The sequence below is a fragment of the Macrotis lagotis genome, chromosome 3 (assembly GCF_037893015.1).
Source record: "Macrotis lagotis isolate mMagLag1 chromosome 3, bilby.v1.9.chrom.fasta, whole genome shotgun sequence".
Taxonomy (NCBI): domain Eukaryota; kingdom Metazoa; phylum Chordata; class Mammalia; order Peramelemorphia; family Peramelidae; genus Macrotis; species Macrotis lagotis.
In genome coordinates this window covers 5,131,129-5,152,091 of record NC_133660.1, presented here as the reverse complement: position 1 = coordinate 5,152,091, position 20,963 = coordinate 5,131,129, and the positions used below count along the sequence as shown (strand labels likewise).

At 35.8% G+C, this 20,963-nt stretch overlaps 1 pseudogene; it reads left to right on the top strand.

Moving 5' to 3' along the window:
• The first annotated feature begins 487 nt into the window (after positions 1-487).
• On the top strand, positions 488-7,565 carry LOC141517208 (negative elongation factor B pseudogene; annotated as a pseudogene).
• Positions 7,566-20,963: the final 13,398 nt, after the last annotated feature.

Genomic DNA, 20,963 nt, shown 5'->3' with positions numbered 1-20,963 from the left:
CTGTACAAGATGATAAACCAAGAACTGAGACAGAAAGACACTCCTTGGTGATCCGACAATGAAAGCTGCACAATCTCAAATTGCCCAATTGTTCCTCATCCCATCATCCCATCATCCCAGTTCAGTACTACATCATTCATTGTTATCTCTTCCTGACATTAAGTATATTGAGGTCAAGACAAGTCTTCAAGCATACTGTTCATTGTCTTCCTGAGTTTGTAATTGAAATGGGAAAGATAGTCAAGGACTTCTTACCTACTGTAAAGTGAAGGTTAAATACTATTCTGAAGAAATTCTGGTGAAGAAATTTACCAGAAATGTAGTTGTGTAAAACATCCACCTTCAGAGAAAGACAATGATGGAATTTGAATGAAAATCAAAGCATGTTTTTTTTAATTATTCTTTTGGAGTTTGGGGGGGGAGGACTGGGAGTATGCAGGGGTTTTTTTGGAAACATGACTAGTATGGAAATGGTTTTCATAACTGCATGTTAATTGATACCAAATTGAGTGCCTTCTCAAGACGTTTCGGTAAAGAGGAAAGTAGAAAACTTTGCAACTCAAAAGTTTTAAAAAAATGAACGTTAACATTTTTTGTTTTTATGTAATTGATAAAAATAAAATAAGAAAATAAATGAAAAAGAGAAAGACAGAGACAGAAAGAGATAGAAAAAATCAGAGTGGTGAGAGAAGTGGGCAGAGAAGTAGCAAAAAAAGGACAATACTTCCCTTTCATTTTTTCCAGTTCATGGTATCCACCCTGGACACAGAAGATAGTAGTCAATCAAAAGAGTAAAACCAAAAGAGCAGCCACAAAAAAAAAAGACAGAAAAGGAAAGGAAATGACTTGGTCTTGACAGTTTTAAAGATAGAGGCAAGCAATCAAATAGGTCTACTCTACTCCCAGGTATTGAAAAACACAAAGGTCTCTATATTAGGCAAACTGAGTGGTATCTCTGCTTTAAAATTGGGAATTCCCAGAATAGTCTGGGTTATATTTTCAACGTGTGAATACAAGGGCTGAATTAAGGCTTCAGGATAAAGAGCTGAGAGGAAGGAAAATTGAAAATTATTTGTGAAATAGCACCCAGATTACTGGTGAATGAAACATGAATTTGTGAATTCAGATTCATTCTACTTTTCTTTGTGACCTTGCAACTACTATCACTAGAATTTATTAAAATTTTTACTAATTTAAAAAGCATTAATTAAAATAAAACAATATTTTAAAATGTATTTTAAAATTATTCTTAAAAATTGAATAACTGAATATATTTGCCTTAAATCTAATTTAATAAGAAAAGCAATTGATTACTGATATTTTATATACATTTCTTTAATAAAAGTGTTCCTTATGTATATTGGTCTGTAGTTTTCCCTCTCAGTTTTGTCTATTTCTAGTTTTGTTCTCAAGGTCAAACTGGTATCATAGAAGAAATTTGCTTTTTGCTCTATTTTGAAAACATTTTATGTAATAATAAAATAAGTTCTTTGAATATTTGATAGAATTTACTTTCAAATCAATATGGTTCTGGACTTTTTATTTTTGAATATTATTTGTAGTTTTTTTAAATTTCTTTTTTGTCTGAATTATTTATCTTTTCCATTTCTTGTCCTATTAAGATATTTCATATTTTCATAGATATTCACTTACATCATAAGAGTTGTTGGGTTTTTTAGTATATAATAGGGCAAAATAGCTCAAAATAATGCCCTTTATTTTTCCCTTCTTCTGTTGTTAATTCTCATATTTCATTTTGGATACTAAAAATTTGGTTTTCCTCTCTTTAAGATCAAACCAACTATTTTCAACTTTAAACATAATTACTAGTTTTATTTATTAATTCAAAATAGCTTTTTATTTCTATTTTATTCATCTCTTCTTTGATTTTTGGAATTTCCATTTTGTGCTTAGTTCTATTTTTTATTGTTGCTTTTCTAATAGTAATAAGGATACAAGTAGTACTGGTATTGCTATTGGTGGTGGTGGTTGTAGTAATAATAATAGCAATAGTCATAGTAGTAACTGCTAAATGTCCAATTCGTTGATTTTTTCTTTTTTCTCACAAAAGTGTTTAGAGATATCAATTTTCCCTAAAGACCAAATAACAGATATCCTGAATATATGGTTTTTTCACTTCTATTATTTTGATAAAATTAAATATTATTTCTATGATGCACTAGTATTTTTTTGTATTTTTTATTTTTTCTATTAGTAAAAATTCCCTCAACCTGCCCACAGTCATTTATAAAAAGAAAAGTTTTTTTAAATCCTATTAACAAATATGCACAATCAAGCAAAACAATTTTCTGCAAAAATATGTCTCTTTTTGTACCCTGAGTCCAATAAATATCTATCAGAAGAGGCTAGTATATCATGGTCAGTCATTGTATTTATCATAGTCGTAAAGTTTTTCCAAGTTATTTGACTTTATACATTGTTGTTCTACAAATTGTTTTCCTGCTTCTACTTATCTTATAGCAGTTCATGTAACTGTACCAAAACTTCTCTGAAACCATTCACATCATTTCTTATAATGTAGAATATCCCATTATTTTAGACTGTAACTAATCAAAAACTATATGGGGGGGGGATTTTTGCTGTTGATTTCATTTTTAAAAACAATTTTTTTTAATCTTGTCAAAATCATTGCATCTATATCATATGATTTTTTTGTTCTGTCATTTATTTAATTTGTTTTTATGATAATTACTGTAGGATTGAATCAATCTTGTGTTCCTGCTAAAAATCTAATTTGGAAAAAGTATATAATTTCTGTGATAGCAAGTATAGGCTAATAACTCTATAGCATATTCTGTTAGAATGTATCTGGATTAAGATTAGTTTAAGATTGTGATTAATTTAAGATGGTCTTATCTAGCAAAAACTCCAAAATTATATGCACTAGAGACAAAAAATTCTTAGACATTCCCATTTAATTCTTGATGGCAGCTCTGTGTTCAAAACCAAAATGTTAGAGATTCTGACATTATTAATACTTCTAGGAGTTATGTGAATTATGGGCTATAAATATACATCAATGGGATACTTATTCCAATTTTTATTTATTCTGATATTTATTCTTCCCGATTAATGTGCAAATGAAGGTAACCAAAGAACAAAACCTAAGTGAAGAAGGAAAGTTCATTATCCTAAATCTCATTTCTTCCTTTATTAGGTGCAATGATCAGGAACAGCAAAAATAACAACATTAAACCCTGGCTTCTGCATAAAATTGTGCTCAGCAAAAAGTCTTGTTGTCTTTCTAAATGTATAAATTAGAATGTCTCTTTTCTCATTGCCAATATCTTGCCCACACATTAATTGTGCTACAATGTAGGGATTACCTTTTGTTTCATACTCAATATTTTCCTGCTAGGTTTGTATATGTGTGTGCATGTATGTAAATAGATATAGAAATAGATATAGATGTGTGTGTGTGTATAATATAGAAATACTTACTATGATTATTTTAGATCTTGAAAGAGTTTCAAGGATTGTGAAAAGATTGGATTTAAGACCAATGAGTACACAGAAAAAGAGGAAAAAATTCAATTACATATTTTCTCTAAGTGATATTCATTTTGCTGTTATGCTCCATTTCTTTTCTATATTCTTTCTTGTTATTGTTTTAAAGGTAACAAATGGAAATACATGTAATTTCAGCAATACTATTTGGAAAAGCAAAAAGCTGGAAAGAAGCTATGTGCCCAGTGATTTGGAGAATGACTGAATAAATTGTGGCATTTGAATGTAAAAGAATATCATTGTGCCATTAGGAAGAATGAACATGCAAAACAAATGAAAACACAGGAAGACCAGTATGAAATGATGCAGGATAAAAATACACAGAGTCAGAAAAACATTGCATAATTTTCACAACAGTATAAGTAAAGACAAAGATAACACCAAAGAGCAACAAAGTGCAGGCCAAATACAATGGACAATTTTTTTTCAGTCATTTCATTCATGCCCAACTCTCCATAATCTCATTTGGTGTTTTCTTGACAGATACTGGAAGGGTTTCCATTTCCCCCTCCAACTCATCTTACAGATGAGGGAACTGTGTCATTCCCAGAGTTATATACCACTAGTGTCTGAGGAATAGATTTGAACTCAGGAATTTAACTCTGAGTCTAGATCCAACTCTGTCTATGACACCACCTAGTTGCCGCAAAAATGTTGTTACCAAATTTTTAAAGATTCACAAAAGTATAAAGTGATTGAGATAAATGTGGGAAGTGTTAGGTACCAGCAGTACCAGTCACCCTTTTGGGGATTATATGCATCTTTGCTATTTTCAAGGAAAGTACTTCCATCTGTCTGGGTATTTATTAAGATTTGCATGTTGTCAAAGCAGAGAATCAATAAAATAATGGGAAATATTTCTCATTAAATTGCAATGGATATGAAGAATAAAGCAAGAACTTCTGTCTACATTTACTTGTTCAAACTGTATTTAATGTCAAGTATCAGGTGTTTCATTTTCTTTTTTTGTTTTTTCCTTTCCTATGATCAATTTATTTTTTTTTAGGTTTTTTGCAAGACAATGGGGTTAAGTGGCTTGCCCAAGGCCCCACAGCTAGGTAATTATTAAGTGTCTGAGATCGGATTTGAACCCAGGTACTCCTGATTCCAGGGCGGTTGCTCTATCCACTACGCCACCTAGCCGCCCTGTTCTATAGTCAATTTATGGGCACTTCAGGCTTCCCCTTAGGGATTATGCCATACGACATTTTAATTCAGTAAATCTTTCCTTCTACTTTCTATCAGGAAAAACTTTTAAGTATGTAATTTCAGTGCTTATTCTATTGTTTCATTACTAATTTATTTTAACTTTGTGCTTTACAAGGAAAAAAATCCAAGAGGATTTTTACACTCCTAATGACATTTAAATAAAAAAAGTTAAGGATGTGATAAGTTGAGAGCCTACTCAGATAGACTGGGATTTGGGGGTTTGAAATGTCAAACTGAACTTGGAATGATGTTGTTCAGTTTTGTTGTTTAAACTTTGTATTTGTTTATTATCATTTTTGTTTGTTTTTAATCTAGGGAAAAAAGTGACCTTTTCCCCATCATAATGTGGTATAAGAAAAAAGTCTTTGAATGGCATGGAGGATTTAAAATCTGTTCAAATGATTCTTATTAATTCAAAAAAGTTCAACAAACGCACGTTAAGTGCCAACAATAAATAGAGCACTGTGAGTATCAAGTATTAGGGATGTTAGGCATGAAATAAGAATGGCCTCTGGGGTTTGTGGGTACAGGGAGCTCCCAGATGAGGAAATTCTTTCTATCAATATAGATCAGAGTCTTTTTCTTTAGCTTTAACTGCAATTTATGGGACAAAATCAAGTGGAGAAAATGTACAACTTGTCCAGGACAGGAAAATCTAACCCAAAAAGGTCCAAAGAGCTTTGAACCTGGACCCCAACTATGACAAGCAAGGCCTCAGAAATCTTCTAATATGCTATTATCCTCAGAGAGGCCTCATTTAAGGAACATTTGTTAAGTCCTTACTATTTCAGAAACAAGGTGCCAAGTTCGGGGAGAACAAAGGCAGCAAAAGCCAGCCCTTGCCCTTAGTGACCTCACATCCTTAAAAGGCTGGCCTTTCTGTCCGGGCTCGCACCTTATCCCTCAGAAATCTCCAGAAATCTCGCTAGCCGCTGCCATAGCGGGCAGTTTGCTCCGCGTGGTGGCAGCCCGGTGGACTCCGGAACACGGGGAGGAGGGCAGGGCCTCGGTCGGGCCGGCTTGGGTGGAGGGAGCCCGGGCAAAGCGGGGTGCCCGACGGCGGGCGCCCGCAGCGCTGAGCGAACACGGGGCGCAGGAAGCGAAGGCTCGTGCGGGGCCGGGCCCGGGGCCAGCTGGGCCCGGGCCGGGCCACGGAGCACGGCAGGCCCCGGGCCCCGGGCCAGGGCTGGGGCTTTCCTCCAGGTTGGCGGGGCTGCAGCGGCCGGGGGTGGCCACCGGCAGGGACCTGAAGGAGACGCTGACCCGCGGTTCCGAACCCCTCCGAGCCGTCGAGCAGTTCCAGGCCGAGAACTGCGTCCTCCTGCCGCGCCTGCAGTCCGCGCTGCCCTTCTTGGGCCTGCCCGGGCTTCCTGGCTCGAGTTCCACCAGGCCGTGTTTGAAGACCTCACACACGAGCTGTTGCAGAGAGTGGCCGTCATCGCGGCCCGAGGAGAAGTGGAGGAGAGACTGGAAGCTGGAAGATCTCTTGTAGAAAAGCTTTCCCCTGATGAAAATACCCTCCCTCCAGCCGGTGGTGATGTCCATAATGAAGCACCTGCCCGAGATGCCCGAAAACAAGCCGCGCCAGGTAATGGCCGATGAGGAGCTCTACGGGGCTTGTCTACGGAGGTGAAGCGGCACATCTGGCGGGACCACCCGGCTCTGTTCGGCGAGGAAGCGTCTCCGCCGCTCCACCAATACGTCCTGGCGAAGGAGAACCCGCGCTTCAGCCAGGCTGTCGGGGCTGGGCAACCTCTTTAGCCCAGCTCCTGGAAGGAGAAGGCAGGCAGAGGCAGTGCAGAAGCTCATCCACGCGGGGGGGGAGACGCCGAAGCTCTACCACACGCTCCTGCGGGCCAGGAACGCCCATTACTGCACCCCGAAGGCCCAGCTGCTCATGGCCTTGCATGACCTGGACGTCAGTGATCTCTGCAAGGTGGATTTCTGCCACAAATTCACCTGGTGCCTCGATGCTTGCATCCGGGAAAAGTTTGTTGTTAAGAAGAGAGCCCGGGAGCTGCAAGGCTTCCTGGATGGGGTGAAGAAGGGTCAGGAGCAAATGCTGGGTGATTTGTCTATGATTCACTGTGATCCCTTTGCTATGAACACCCCGACCCTGAGCGCCCTAAGACATCTGCGAGACCTGGTGAGGCAGGAAACCTTACCTAGGGAAATCCGGATCTGCTTTTACTGCTCAGGCTGTTCTCCCTGGGAGGGGGAGCTTGGGACACGATAGACAGGTCTACAAGGAGCCCAAGATCGAAGCAGAGCTAATCACTAAGTTTTTGCCCATGCTTATGTCTTTAGCGGTAGATGGTCATACTTTCCTTGTCAATCAGAAACTATTTTCAGAAAAGGAGGCAGCGGCCTTATACCCTACTAGCCTTCCCGAAAGCTTTACCAAGTTCTTGAAGGAGCATAGGATGGCCTGTGAAATGGGGCTTTATTATGTCCTTCATGTGACAAAGCAAAGGAATAAAAATGCTTTTCTGTGGTTTCTGCCCGGATTAGTGGAGATTTTTGGAGATCTGGCCTTCAGTGATCTATTCCTTCACCTACTCACTGGCAATCTCACTTTATTGGCAGATGAATTTGCTGCCTACGAATTTTGTACCAGTTTATTTGATGGATTCTTCCTCACCGGCCTCTCAAAAATGGAGAATGTACAGCGTCATGTTCTCAGGCTTCTGATTCACCTGCATCACAGAGTGCCCCCCACTAAATTGAAGTCCCTCAAAAGGGCTTTGCTACCCACCAAGCAGAGTGGACAGGCTGTAAAGGATCTTTACATCCAGCTTATAGAAAAATTGGAACAAATGGAACATTGACAACTCTGTCCAGCCCAAGTGATGAAAGGGCCTACATCTACCTCTACCTGTTGTCCCAACCCCAGTAGCCTTTGAGGAGCTCTGATCCTGGACTCAGTTATGGTTATGATACTTGATGCATCTAGCATCCCAGAGTCTTTGAGGACTGGTGAAATGTTTGTCATCTGCACTGGAAAGAATTTCCTGAGGACTCTACATTGAATGCTGAAGTTCTGTTAGTGTTTAAGGGTCTGAAGATAGCATGTATGTACAGACAAGGAAATCCAAGAGATTTCTTCCTCATTAGGGAGGAGGATAAGAATTGTTCACCTCTCTAAACCTGAGTTATTCAGAGTGGTCATGGTTTCAAAATAGGACTAGGGGAGTATCTTTGGTAAAAACCAAAATGGTCTAGGGTCTCCATGAATCTCTTTGGTAGATAAATACAGAATTGGATAATCCTCTAATCTTATGTTTAGAGGGATTGAAATTATTTGTTTAGAATTTTATTCATTGTTGCATCTCTGACCTATGTTGCAACCTTTATATAGGCAACCTTTATACCTTAGCTTCTCCTGTGAAATGAAGATGATAATGTACTTTTGTACTAAGTGATTCTTTACTGACTGATAGATTTAGAGTTTTTTAAAAATCCCCTTTTTTTGTAAATTCTGGGAAAGTTGCTCATGTCAGGAGAAAAATATTTTAAGGATTTCTCCTCCCATGCCTTTCAATAGGAAAATGACTGAACAAATTATGATATATAAATGTGATGGAATTCAATTGATCTGTAAGATATCATGAATGGGTGAACTTCAGAAAAGCCTGGGAAAGGCTTATTATGAACTGATGCTGAGTGAAGGAGCAGAACCAAGAGAACACTGTACACATTAAATATTGTGTGATTATCAACTATGATAGACATAGCTCTCATGAGCATTTCAAAGATAATTATCTTTGCAGGTAATTGGGAAAATAAATTTATCTAAATACATAAATAATTTCTCTCCCCTCCAGAGTTTATTGTTGTTGCTGAATTCCTTGGTTATAGGCTATAGGTTTTAGGCCCAGAAGATACTTTCATTGTTCAGTCTCTGGCAGACCTCTTTAGACCTCAGCCTTGATGTTGCTTTGTACTTTCAGCCTCAGAAATACTTGGTACAGCATTCCTTAGGCAGTCTTGTGCCTCTCTAGCTGCCACTTGGCAGACCTAGTGCAGACACCCATCAAATAGCCCTTTCTATTGCAGCTCAGAACTCTGGAACTCAAGTGATTACCAGGCTCAGTCTCCTCAGCAGAACAAATGATGTAAAGTGTGTCAAGGCATGCAGTCTCTCAGAAGCCAGACTCATTTTTTACATTTTTAAATGTCTTCAAAACCTTCTTGGACTCCTGTTTTTCTTTGAAAAGCAAGTGCTTCTATCAGATTTGAAATCAATTTCTTCTCAGACTGGTCACCTCTTTCTGTTTTCACAAAATCCTTTTTTTTTACTACCATCCCCCCCAATTTTTTTCCTCTCTTTCCTTTAACAGAATCACAGATCAAACTCTTTCTCATCTAAAAGCTAATATCTATAAAACATTACTTGCCTCCTTTTGGTTTGCCTTCTTGCAATAGATATGCATATGGTTTGTAAAGTTTTTAGTGGAAACTAAATTAACCACCATGTGAAGAAGAAATATTTTCTTTATTTCTGGAGATTTGACTACGGCTATATATTTGTTACCCTAGACTTTGAGTTTCTCTTTGATCCATCTCAAAGCTTCTAATTCCACTTGGTTAATATATGCTCAATCCAATGGTTCATTAGATCATTGGATCAGAAATTTAGAGCTAGAAGAAAGCTTTCAGGTCATTGAGTGCAATCACCTTATTCTACAGATGAGGAAACTGGGTCTGAAATTATGACTAGTATTAAGTGACAAAGACAGAATTCAAATATAGACTCTGGGACTATAAATTCAACAATCTTTCCACAGCCCCAGACTTCCTCCTGATTAATTATATGGTATCACTTTTTGTTTGCAACTTAAAAAATTAAAGGAAGCATTCATTTCCATTGAGTTTACAATGATGGGATAGTAGAAGTGATTTTGGAAAGGGATATAACTAGGTTTCTTTCCAGGTGAGATTAGATTTAGAGGGGAGTACTGGTCTAATTTCACATAGATTTTGTCAGAATCATTTATCAGATATGAGGAATAAAGGGAAGGAAGAAACAATATAAATTCTATGCATAGAACTGATGGAGTACAACTCTGGTTCCCTTATGTAAAAAAAATCTTGTTTGCTTATTTTAAATGACTAGGCCATATTGCATCAAAAACAGACATGAAAAGTTATCCTGCAGTCCGGATTGTGGAATGGAAGGACTAATTCAAATTCTGTAGGATTTGAGGACCAGTAATGGGCACTGATCATTAATTGAGATTCAAGGAACCAATTATGAACAATAATGACAAAAAGATAACATGATAAGAATGGTTTGTTAAGTGCAATTACAGGTTCAGAGCTAGTTCTAACTCTCATAGGCTTAAAACATTGCAGGGGGCATAAAGCAGAAAAAAATGAGGAAGTCAATCTTGTTTGAAAGACATGGATGGAGTTAGGAGTTAGAGCTGGGGGGAGAAAGTAGAGAGAAGATTCAATCAATATGAGAATAGTCATCACAGCTATAGAGAGGTCACAATATTTCACCCTTTCCAGAAATATTTCCCAATACCCCACTCACATGAGACTGGATAGTCAAAAGGAAGTTCTCTACTAATCGTAGCAGTGATCGTGAGGACATAAGTATCCAGGACCATCACTCCAGGTCCCACAAGTGTTGTCCAATTAATGCCAAATCCAATTATGTTTTAGAAAGGTTATTTATTAGATAAATTTCTAAATACTTTAATCCTTCCAAAGATCTGGGGAATACCTCAAGCACACACAGTCCAGAGAAAGAATGGGCTTTAACTTTCAGTGCTGAAAATGTTAAATGACAAAGGGGAAACTAACAATTCCTGGTATCTGAAAGTCAACTTCTTCCTTTGGAGAGTTTCCATGAAATTCCTTTTATATTTTCTTCTCTTCTTGGCTATGAAGATGACATTCCTTAAAGCTCTTTGTTTTTGTTTTTCACTTGGGAGGTTATAGCTATATAGTCCTATTTGACTTTTTCCTCTGAATATTTCTCTCTTTTCCAGGCTCTCCCCCTCTAGTCTCCCTCATAAGATCATAAGATAGTTAATTAAGGGGAGAGAAGTTGTGACCTTCTCCAAAGAACAATTCAGTCTTAAGAATTTGACTCCAACTCTGGAACATCATCCTGATTGTCATCATCATAAGCTCTTCATTCAATAGCTTAAAGATCTATAGGTTGTCCAAAGTGATTAAACACTTGTTCTCACATTGTGATGAGATTAAAGTTCTTGACACCAAGTGTACTCTATTGATTGAGTGACTGATTGGAGTGGTATTAGAACCCTACTCCAGTACAAAGATCAACTAATAAACTTTTGTAAATTTTTAGAAATTTTCTTCTTGGTTTATGGAATAAAACAACCATTTACAAAACAGTAAAATAAAAGTACCAAACTTCAAATATCACTATGCATGAGCTGCTTTTCTTTTCATAGATACAAAAAATTACCTTGTATATTTCTTTCTTTTTTTTCTTCTCCCCTATCTTAGAGAAAGCTATTATTAGACACAAAATTATTCTATACATAATTCTACTTGATAGTTCCTTCTTTGAATGTTAATATTTTCCTTCATATGTCTTTTCTTCATAGTAAATTTTGGTATTTATAATAGGCAAAAATTGCTTAAGTCATTTTAAAACAATATTACTATTATTGTATACATTATTCTCTTGGTTCTGTTCATTTCACTCTTTCCATGTTTTTCTAAAATCATTGAACTTATCATTTCTTATAGTTCATATTATGTACATGTTATCTCTTGATAGTTAAACCTGAGGCATTACCTAATCAGTGGGCACCCCAGCAATTTCCAGGTCTTTGCCTCAACAAAGAAAGTGGCAATAAACATTTTAGAACCTATAGATTCTTTTGATTTCTTTCCTACTCATCCTTGGTGATAGGCCAAGGAGTGGTCTGATGAGTCAAAGGGATTAATAACTCTTTGGGCATTATTCCAGATTGCTCTCCAAAATTGTTGGATCATTTTTATAATTCCACCAACAAAGAGTTACTGTCCCAGTTTTTCCACATCTTCTCCAACATTTGTCACTTTCACCTATCATTTTAGCAGTCTGGTAGGCATAACATGATAGCTCAAGGTTATTTTAATCTGTGTTTCTTTAATCAATAATGATTTAGAGCATTTTTATATGACAAATTGTTTTGATTCTTTATTTGAAAACTGCCTGTTCATATCCTTTAACCATGTGTCAACTGGGGAATGATCCAAATTCTTTCAGATTTGACAAAGTTCTTTTTATATTTTTAGATATCAGACTTTTATCTGATAAACTTTCCATAAAATTTTCCCAATTATCTGCTTCTAAAATTGATTATATTTGTTTTAGTCATATAAAACCTTTTTAATTTAATGTCATTGAAATTAACCATTTTCCACCTACTTTTTGCTCTCTAACTCTTCTCTCTTAAATTGCCCACTTATCCATAAGTCTGATAAGTAATATGTTCCATGTTCTTCTTGTAAAATCTCTCTTTAAATTTGGGGCTTGTATTCCTTTTCACCTCATCTTGATAAATGTGATATATTGATCCATGCCCAGTTTCTGCCAAACTGCTTTTCAGTTTTCCCAACAATTTTTACCAAATAATGAATTCTTATCCCCAAATCTTAAGTCTTTATACTCATTAAATACAAGGTTATTGTTTATATTCGCTGTGTGAATTGTATGTTTACACTATCCCTTGAGCTACTTTTTCATTTATAAGCCAGTGTCAAAGAGTTTAGATAATTACTGCCTTATAATATAATTTCAGATCTGATACTTCTTAACCTTTTTACATTTTTCATTCTTTCCTTTGATATTCTTGACTTTTGCTTTTTTCCAAATGAATTTTGTGGTTTTTTCCTAACTCAGAAAAAATATTTTTTAGTCCTTTAATTGCTATGATGTTGAATATATAAGTAAGTTTTAATAAAATCACCAATTTTTTAAAAATTGCCAGCTTTTATAAAGTATTTATTATGTGCCAGACACTGTGCAAAACACTGATAATACAAAAGGTAAAAATGTATTAGTTTCTGCCCACAAGAAGTTTAACTATCAAGGGTGATAACATGTACAAATATAAACCAATGAAAATTAAATAGAAGCATATGGGGGCGGGGTGTGTGTGTGAAGGAAGACAAGGCAATAAATAGGAGGCTCAGGAAAGGTTTCAGGTAGAATTTTATTGAACTGAGATTTGAAAGAAATTAGGAATTCTCAGTTAGAGGTAAGGACAATCAATTCAAAGTCACGGAAACCAGAGACAGACCTTCATGTAGGGGGAATTGCAAGAATGATTTAGCTGTAGTATTTGAAGGGCAAGTCCTTAACCTTTTTTGCCTCAGTTTCTTCATCTGTTAAAATGAACTAGAGAAGGAAAGGACTAGTAGCTTTGCCAAGAAAACCCCAAATGGGGTCACAAGGAATTAGACATTATTGAAAACAACTGGGACAGCTAGGTGGTAGATTGTATAGAGCCCCAGCCCTGGAGTCAGGAGCTCCTGAGTTCAATTCTGGCCTCAGACACTTAATAATTACTTAGCTGTGTGGCCTTGGGCAAGCCACTTAACCCCATTGCCTTGTAAAAACCAAAGAAAGAAATAAAGAAAACAAATGAACATTGACAAAAGCAAATGTATAAATATAGAAAAATAGATTGTATGCAATACTTTAGTGACAAAAGCGATACTTTACCCTACATGTAATGAAGAACTCAAATTTATTAAGCAGAGTAGTGACATGGTCAGTGTCACTTTGGCAATTATAGAGAATATGGGTTGGAAAGAAGAGAGTAAGAAGGGAGATCAATTACGAGGCCATTAAAAGATGAGAAGTAATGAGGGTGGGAAATTTTGATGATGACCATATGAGTAGAAAGGAAAGCATAAATGTAAGAGGTGATGTTAAATAAAATCAAGATATTTATTTCTTGAAGGAAGAGTGAGATTCCAGAAAGACTCAGTTGCAAATTTGAAAGTCTGGAAGAATGGTAGAGACTTCAGTAGTGATGGGGAATCTTATAAGAGGAATGTGTTTGAAGGGAAAGATGATGAGCTGAAGTTTGGATATGTTGAGTTTGAGATTGCCCAAGGAACATCTAGTTTGAAATATTCAATAGTAAGTTGGTAATATAGCTTTGATATACAAAGAGAATACATAAAGATCTTGCTTGTTATATAAAAAAAAAATAGAGTTGAGAGTAAAAGGGACAGATGACAGTATTAAGAAGTAAGGAAGAGGGGCAGCTAACTGCTTCAGTGGATAGAACACTGGCCGGAGAGTCAGGAGGACCTGAGTTCAAATCCAGCCTCAGACACTTAATAATTACCTAGCTGTGTGGCCTTGGGGCAAGCCACTTAACCCCATTGAATTGAAAAAAAAATGAAAAACAAAACAAAAAGAAGAAGCAAGGAAGTTATTGAAATGTGCAATCAGGGAAAGTCCATGTTATTGTCAAGGTCTAGAAACTAAAGAAGTCAATATTCCCCAGTTAATAAATGGTCAAAGAATGTGACAGGTAGTTTTCAGATGAAGAAATTAAAACTACCTATAGTCAAAAGAAAAAATGCTCTAAATAACTGTTGATTAGAGAAATGCAAATTAGAACAATGCTGAGGTCCCACTTCATAGCTCAGATTGGCTAATAGAACAGAAAAGGAAAATGAAAAATATTGGAGATGTGGAAAACCTGGGAAACAAATGCACAGTTGGTAGAGTTGTGACCTTATCCAACAATTTTGGAGAGTGAATTAGAACTATTCCCAAAGGGTTATAAAATTGTATATATCCTTTGATCCAGCAATACAATCTCTAAGTCTCTATATCAATGGAATCATGAGAAAGGGAAGAGGATCTACATGTACAAAAATATTTATAGTACCTCTTTTTTGTGTTGGTAAAGATTTGAAAATTGAGAGGATGCCTATCAATTAGGTAATAGCTAAACAAATTTTACTCTATGTATGCAATGGAGTACTGTTGTTCCATAGGAAATGATAAGCAGGGGAATTTCAGAAAATACTGGAGAAGCTTTCATGAAATAATGCTGAGTTGGGTCAGCTAGGTGGCATAGTGGATAAAGCACCGGCCCTGGAGTCAGGAGTACCTGGGTTCAAATCCGGTCTCAGACACTTAATAATTACCTAGCTGTGTGGCCTTCGGCAAGCCACTTAACCCTGTCTGCCTTGCAAAAAACTGAAAAAAGAAAAAAGAAAAGAAATTCTGAGTGAAGTGAGCAGAACCAGGAAAGCAATGTATATTTACAGTGACAACAATATTATGTGATAATCAACTATGATAGACTTAGCTCTTCTCAGCAATGCAATGATCAAAGACAATTCTAAAGACTTGTGATGGAAAATTCCTTCTACATGCAGAGAAAGAACTTTGGAGTCTAAATACAGATCAAAATATTTATTCTTTTCACTTTTTTCAATTTGTTTTTTTGTTTTTTTCTTTCTCATGGTTTTCCCCTTTTGTTCTGATTCTTTTTTCATAACATGACATATGGAAATATGTATGCTATGATTATACATGTATAACCTATATTAAATCTTTGGGAGAGGGAAGGGATGGAGGGAGAAAATTTTATAAATACTGTTAAGATAAAAAAGAAAATCTAAAAATGTTGTCAATATTGCACACTAGTTGATGACAAAAACAAGTCTAGCAGTTATGCAAAAAACAGTGGTAGGTCTACTCTGCTATTAACTCTTTTTAAAGTGCCAGTTGAATTCCATCTTTTCTGGCAAGCTGATATTTAAATGATTACTTTATGAAAGCTTTTTATGCCCTTCATAATTTTCCTAAAGTTAGAAACCAGTTATGACCAATAGATTTGTCTACTTACTATCAATTATGTATTTTACATATCCATCTTGTACTTTCTCATCTTTAATGATCCAGTTCCTTGAAGCTATCTGATAACCTACAAATTAAGTAATTTTCTCTAATTGAAGTGCCAGATAACTAGGGGTATAGATGAGCCCAATTAACTCTCTGTACCCCATTGGACATCTTTACCCTCTCCAGTGGACCACATCCTGCAGTCATAAATGAATAAGGTTTTTAAGGTCTTGGGAACTTTGAATTTGTTACCAAATAACAAGAAAGGGAGTAAAACATCAGAACATAGAATAAATTTAATTTCTCTTCTTTTGTATTCTCTCTGAGACTCGTATTATGTCAAAAGAATTTTAAAACTGGAAGGGATATTAGCAATAGATATTTTGATCTCATTTTTTTAAGTAAAGAAAAAACTGAAGCACGAGGGTTAGAAAATTTGATTAAGGTCAAATAGAGAGAAAAGACTAAAAGCCAGGCCTCTCCTCCCCACCCTCCATATTACATTGCCTTGCTAGGACTGAATATGCAAGAATTGGGCCCATAAAAGTTTTAAAGACCAAAATGTGATTGTCATGCTCTTAGATTCACATGACCAGAACCTCTTATTTTGCTCTTGGTAAAGACTATTAAGTAGAGATTTTTATATTTAGCCAAAACACCTGCCCATGGCAGGGGAAAATTGAATTATAATCCTCCTAAGCCCCTAGGTCCTAAAATTTTGCCTCTGCTTTCCCCCTCACTTTATATGTCCAATTAATTTCTGATATCTGATGATATTATTTCTAAAATAATTCTTCTCTTACACAGAGAAAGTGGTATATGAGGCAAACCATCTTTAGTTGTTAGCTGCTATGTGGGCAGGCTCTATGTCTTCTTTTGCAACTGGCAACAAAAAAAATATTGTTTTTAGAATACAGGTAGTACCTCATTAAATTAGTCCACACATCTGTATATTTTTAAAATGTTCTGTGAATGTTCTCTGAACTGGCTTCATATTTGAATATCCTGTAAATATAGAAGAGGGAAATAACTCTGGAAAATCACACAAGATTTTCAGTGATCCCCAGCTCTATCCTGATACTTAAGCATATCTTTTTGAATATCAATATCATTTCGATGATGTTCTAGGGTCACATATCACGGGCAGTCTCATACCAAAGTCGCAGAGTAAAACTATAGGAGATTCAAAGAGCAATGGAGAAAGGTATCAGTGTCAGTAAGATTTGCCATATTATGATGGAGGACTTGGTTTTAAGACATGTTAAAGGTGTTACCCTGTAACATGTAAAAATAGAAAATGAACCATGAGAATGAGAGAAAATAGATGATATCCCAAATGACACACATTATGTGCCCATACATACAGGCACATATGCTTTTTATGCATATACATATGTGTGCAAAAAAACCCCAAAAAATTACTATATTCATGTGAAAACTGTCAGTAGGGGTTTTGAAACAAACTCAAACATGTAATCAGATAAAAGAACACTATGACTGAGCTATGATACTTTTAATGCAACCTAAGATCAGATGACATTAACTTTCTTAGCTAATCATTCATCATATAACTTACATATAATGAACACATGCTCCTCTCAAACCATAGTATGTATGCATGCACATGCATGCACATGTATAAAACATATGTACACATATATAGACAAACACAAAATATGTTGGTAATCTTAGAGTCAGAAAATTTTGGATTCCAGAGATGGCTCTAACATAGAGTATCTGCATGATCCGGTGGCAAAGACCATTTACACAGGCATGCACAGCAGCTGCTGATGGACTAGTCAATGAATTTTATATATACATAAACACATTCACACACACATTCACATAGACATAGACAGACATGGATATAGACAAACATACATAGACATTGGCATAGACATAGACATAGACATAGACATAGACATAGACATAGACATAGACATAGACATAGACATAGACATAGACATAGACATAGACATAGACATAGACATATCCATTCTTTTCTAAAAGCTCTAGTCTCTGAATTCATCAGTATATGACCGTGATGAACAATCTCTATTATAGCATTTGCCAGGAAACCAAAAGTCTTAGAGTTACTGGGCAGAAGTGAGAAGTTGAAAAAAATTGTCCACAATAATAAATATCAGAGTCAAGGACTTGAACTAAGATTTTCCCAAACCTTATAGATGCTATCTCTCCACTATGCCAAGCTCGTTTGCTTATCTATACACACTCAAAAACATAATTAATATGGTGGAAAAAAGCACTGGTTCTAGAGTTAAATCCTGGTGTCAAGCTTATTTCTGTGTCCTTCCAGGAAGGTCTTTTGATCTCTTCCACCCCAGTTTTCCCCCTGAAGTCTACTTATCTACATCTATATCTATCTATCTATCTATCTATCTATCTATCTATCTATCTATCTATCTATATCTATTTATCTATCATCTATCTGTCTGTGTATCTATCCATCTATTTATTCACATCTATCTATCCATTCTATTTATTCACACAATATATTTGCAAATACATACACATGCCCCTCAAAATGCATGTCTATGGATATATATATATATATATATATATATATATATATATATATATATATATATATACACACATATATATATATATATGGACATCCAAGTATGTGTAACACAAACCACTGAGGACATATTATGCTTATTTAAGTAGCTAGCAGTATTTTGGAATATGTGTCAATGTGTGTATATACAAACATATATAATGTCACAAGTCTTTTGATACTCATTAGTTAGTAATAGAAATTTTAAAAAGATTAGTTCTAACCTTCAACTTTCTTCCCTGAATAATGCTGCCCCATCCTTTGAGTTAAATATATATAATCTGAACGCATGTTAGCTTTGTCCATATTTTATAACAACTTTTGAATGCATAATTATTTTATACATACAAAGACAATTGTTCCCTTTAGAAAAATTTTAACATTGTAATAAATCCTTTCAAATTATAGCTACTGTGTAATTATGGTTTAAATATTACCATTGACATGTTCAATCATATACCATGTTGCTTGTCCTATTTTAAGCAGAAATAAAAAAACAGTAACAGGCTTTTTGAGTGGGAGTTCAAAGACAGAATAATTCTAAGAAGAAAAAGTTCAACTTCTATTTTTCATTACTGCTATAGTATATCATTTTATTTCATAACAACACTATAAAAAGGTGCTTTTATTATCTACATTTTATTCATAAGGAAACTGACACTGACAGAGATGAGACATTAAAAATACTTGGTGACTGTCCTCCTTGGTGACCTAACAGCCAGAAGTCACTGTACCTCTCAGTGTCCTGGGAAGCTCTCTAAGACCATGAATTTTAGAGAAAGTGCTAACCTGAAATACACTAAGCAACTTCTTCACTTGGGAGCTTCCAATATCAATGAAAGTAAAAGTCCAGGTGCAATTTCTAGCATCATTTTTCCATAAATATCTTAGCTCTTCTTCTACAATCTAATAGAACCTAACTATATATCTACCTATGTAGTTATCATCTATGAATCTATCTATCTAATAACATATCTACTTTCTAAAGACATGTGTTTTGATTCTCATAACTTCTTAACACAATACCTGTCATACATACAACTTAGGTGCCAAAAAAATTAGTTGAGTAAAGAGTAATTGCTTATATCAATTACAAGGATTCCAGAATATTTAGATTGCCTGTGTTTACATATCCATTACACACAAACAAACTTGATAGCATTTTTTTTTAGTTTTTTTGCAAGGCAATGGGGTTAAGTGGCTTCCCCAAGGTCACACAGCTAGGTAATTATTAAGTGTCTGAGTCCAGATTTGAACTCAGGTACTCCTTACTCCAGGGCCAGTGCTCTATCCACTGCACCACCTAGCTGCCCCAACTTGATAGCATTTTAAAAACTTGTCTTACTCCAGTTTTTCCTCCAGGGATAATTTTGGTTGAGAAAATTCGCTGAGGTGTAATCATAATCCTTCTCTATAAGAACATGGGACCAAAAATTGAGAGATGGAATGTATCTGAGATATTATTTTGATCATTTGCAAGTGTAGTTGAACTACTTTCTAATCCTATGTTCTTAGAGTGAGGAAATTGTGCTAACCATCTGTTAGTACAATTTTGTCTATTGGTACAAAAATTAACTGTTAACTTTCTCAAAGTGGAGCTGAGGATGGTTCACCTCTGCCTCACTTAAATCCAATTCTCATGCAAGACAAGAAAGACCTTCCTCATGATGTCTTTTTTTTTCCTTTTAGAGAAAGAAAGATAAACAACAAACAACCACAACTTGCCTCACCCAAAACAAAACTGAAGTCCAGAAAGGTTAAGTTGTATAGTCATTTAGGAAGAGAACAACAGAACTGAGATTTTGTGGGCTTCCTAACAAGTATGTATTTGGACATCAGTCCCCAAGAGCCCAAATCAGGACTCAACAAAAGACCTTCAAGCTAACCCAATCTATTCTAGGGAAAAGGAGAAATAGCAGGAGAGAAGTTTAGATTTTTTTCTGCTACTTTCCACATTTCTTTATTACATGTGGCATAGCCATCAGAGTCCTGACTTTTTTGTCAAGGACCTGGTGGTATGGGATTTGCTCAAAACATAGGAAGAAAGTGTTTCCTCCTAGACTAGAACCAAATGCTTGAATAATCTAGCATTCTCTTAAACTTTTGTTCCAGATTTTATAAACACAACTTTAAATGTCTGACAACTTTTTCATTTTTTGTCATCAGAAATTTTTTTTAAAAAATGACTAATTCAAGGAATGTGATCTCAAGTCTTTTTTCTTCTCTCAGTCTGACTGTGATTGTCTTTCTCTGTTAGTCTCTTTCTCTCTGTCTGTCTTTCTCAAGTGAATTGGTCTGTGAATGGAGTGGTGCACATCCAGAGGATGTTTGTGGCCAGGACTCATACATGAAAGAACAACAATTCATGCCGTTGACATTGCAGAACTCCTGCTGTCTTCCCTGTGATACCATCCAGCTGTTATTTCCAATGCTGCTCCCCCTTGATTCTCCAGAGGTTGCATCCATTGCATGTCAGACATTGCTTCACTTGATTTTTTGTCTCCATTGGATACTGTTATATTGCATACACTGTCATTGCTGGCAGCTGCCAAGCACTGAGCTTGTTTGTGTTTATGAAGTTTTCCTCTTCTCCCAGGTGTGGGTTTTTGGATATCTTTTTCTCATTCATGCTCCTCATACTCAGCTATCTGACTTAAAACTTAGCTGGGATGAAGAAAATAAAAAAACCTTCCTAATATTTTTAAATAGATCAGAAGAGTCAGTCTGTTCCTTTTAGGGTCTTGGTGAGGACAGATTTTATAAATAGAGAGACTGTGCTCCATGCATGAGACTCTT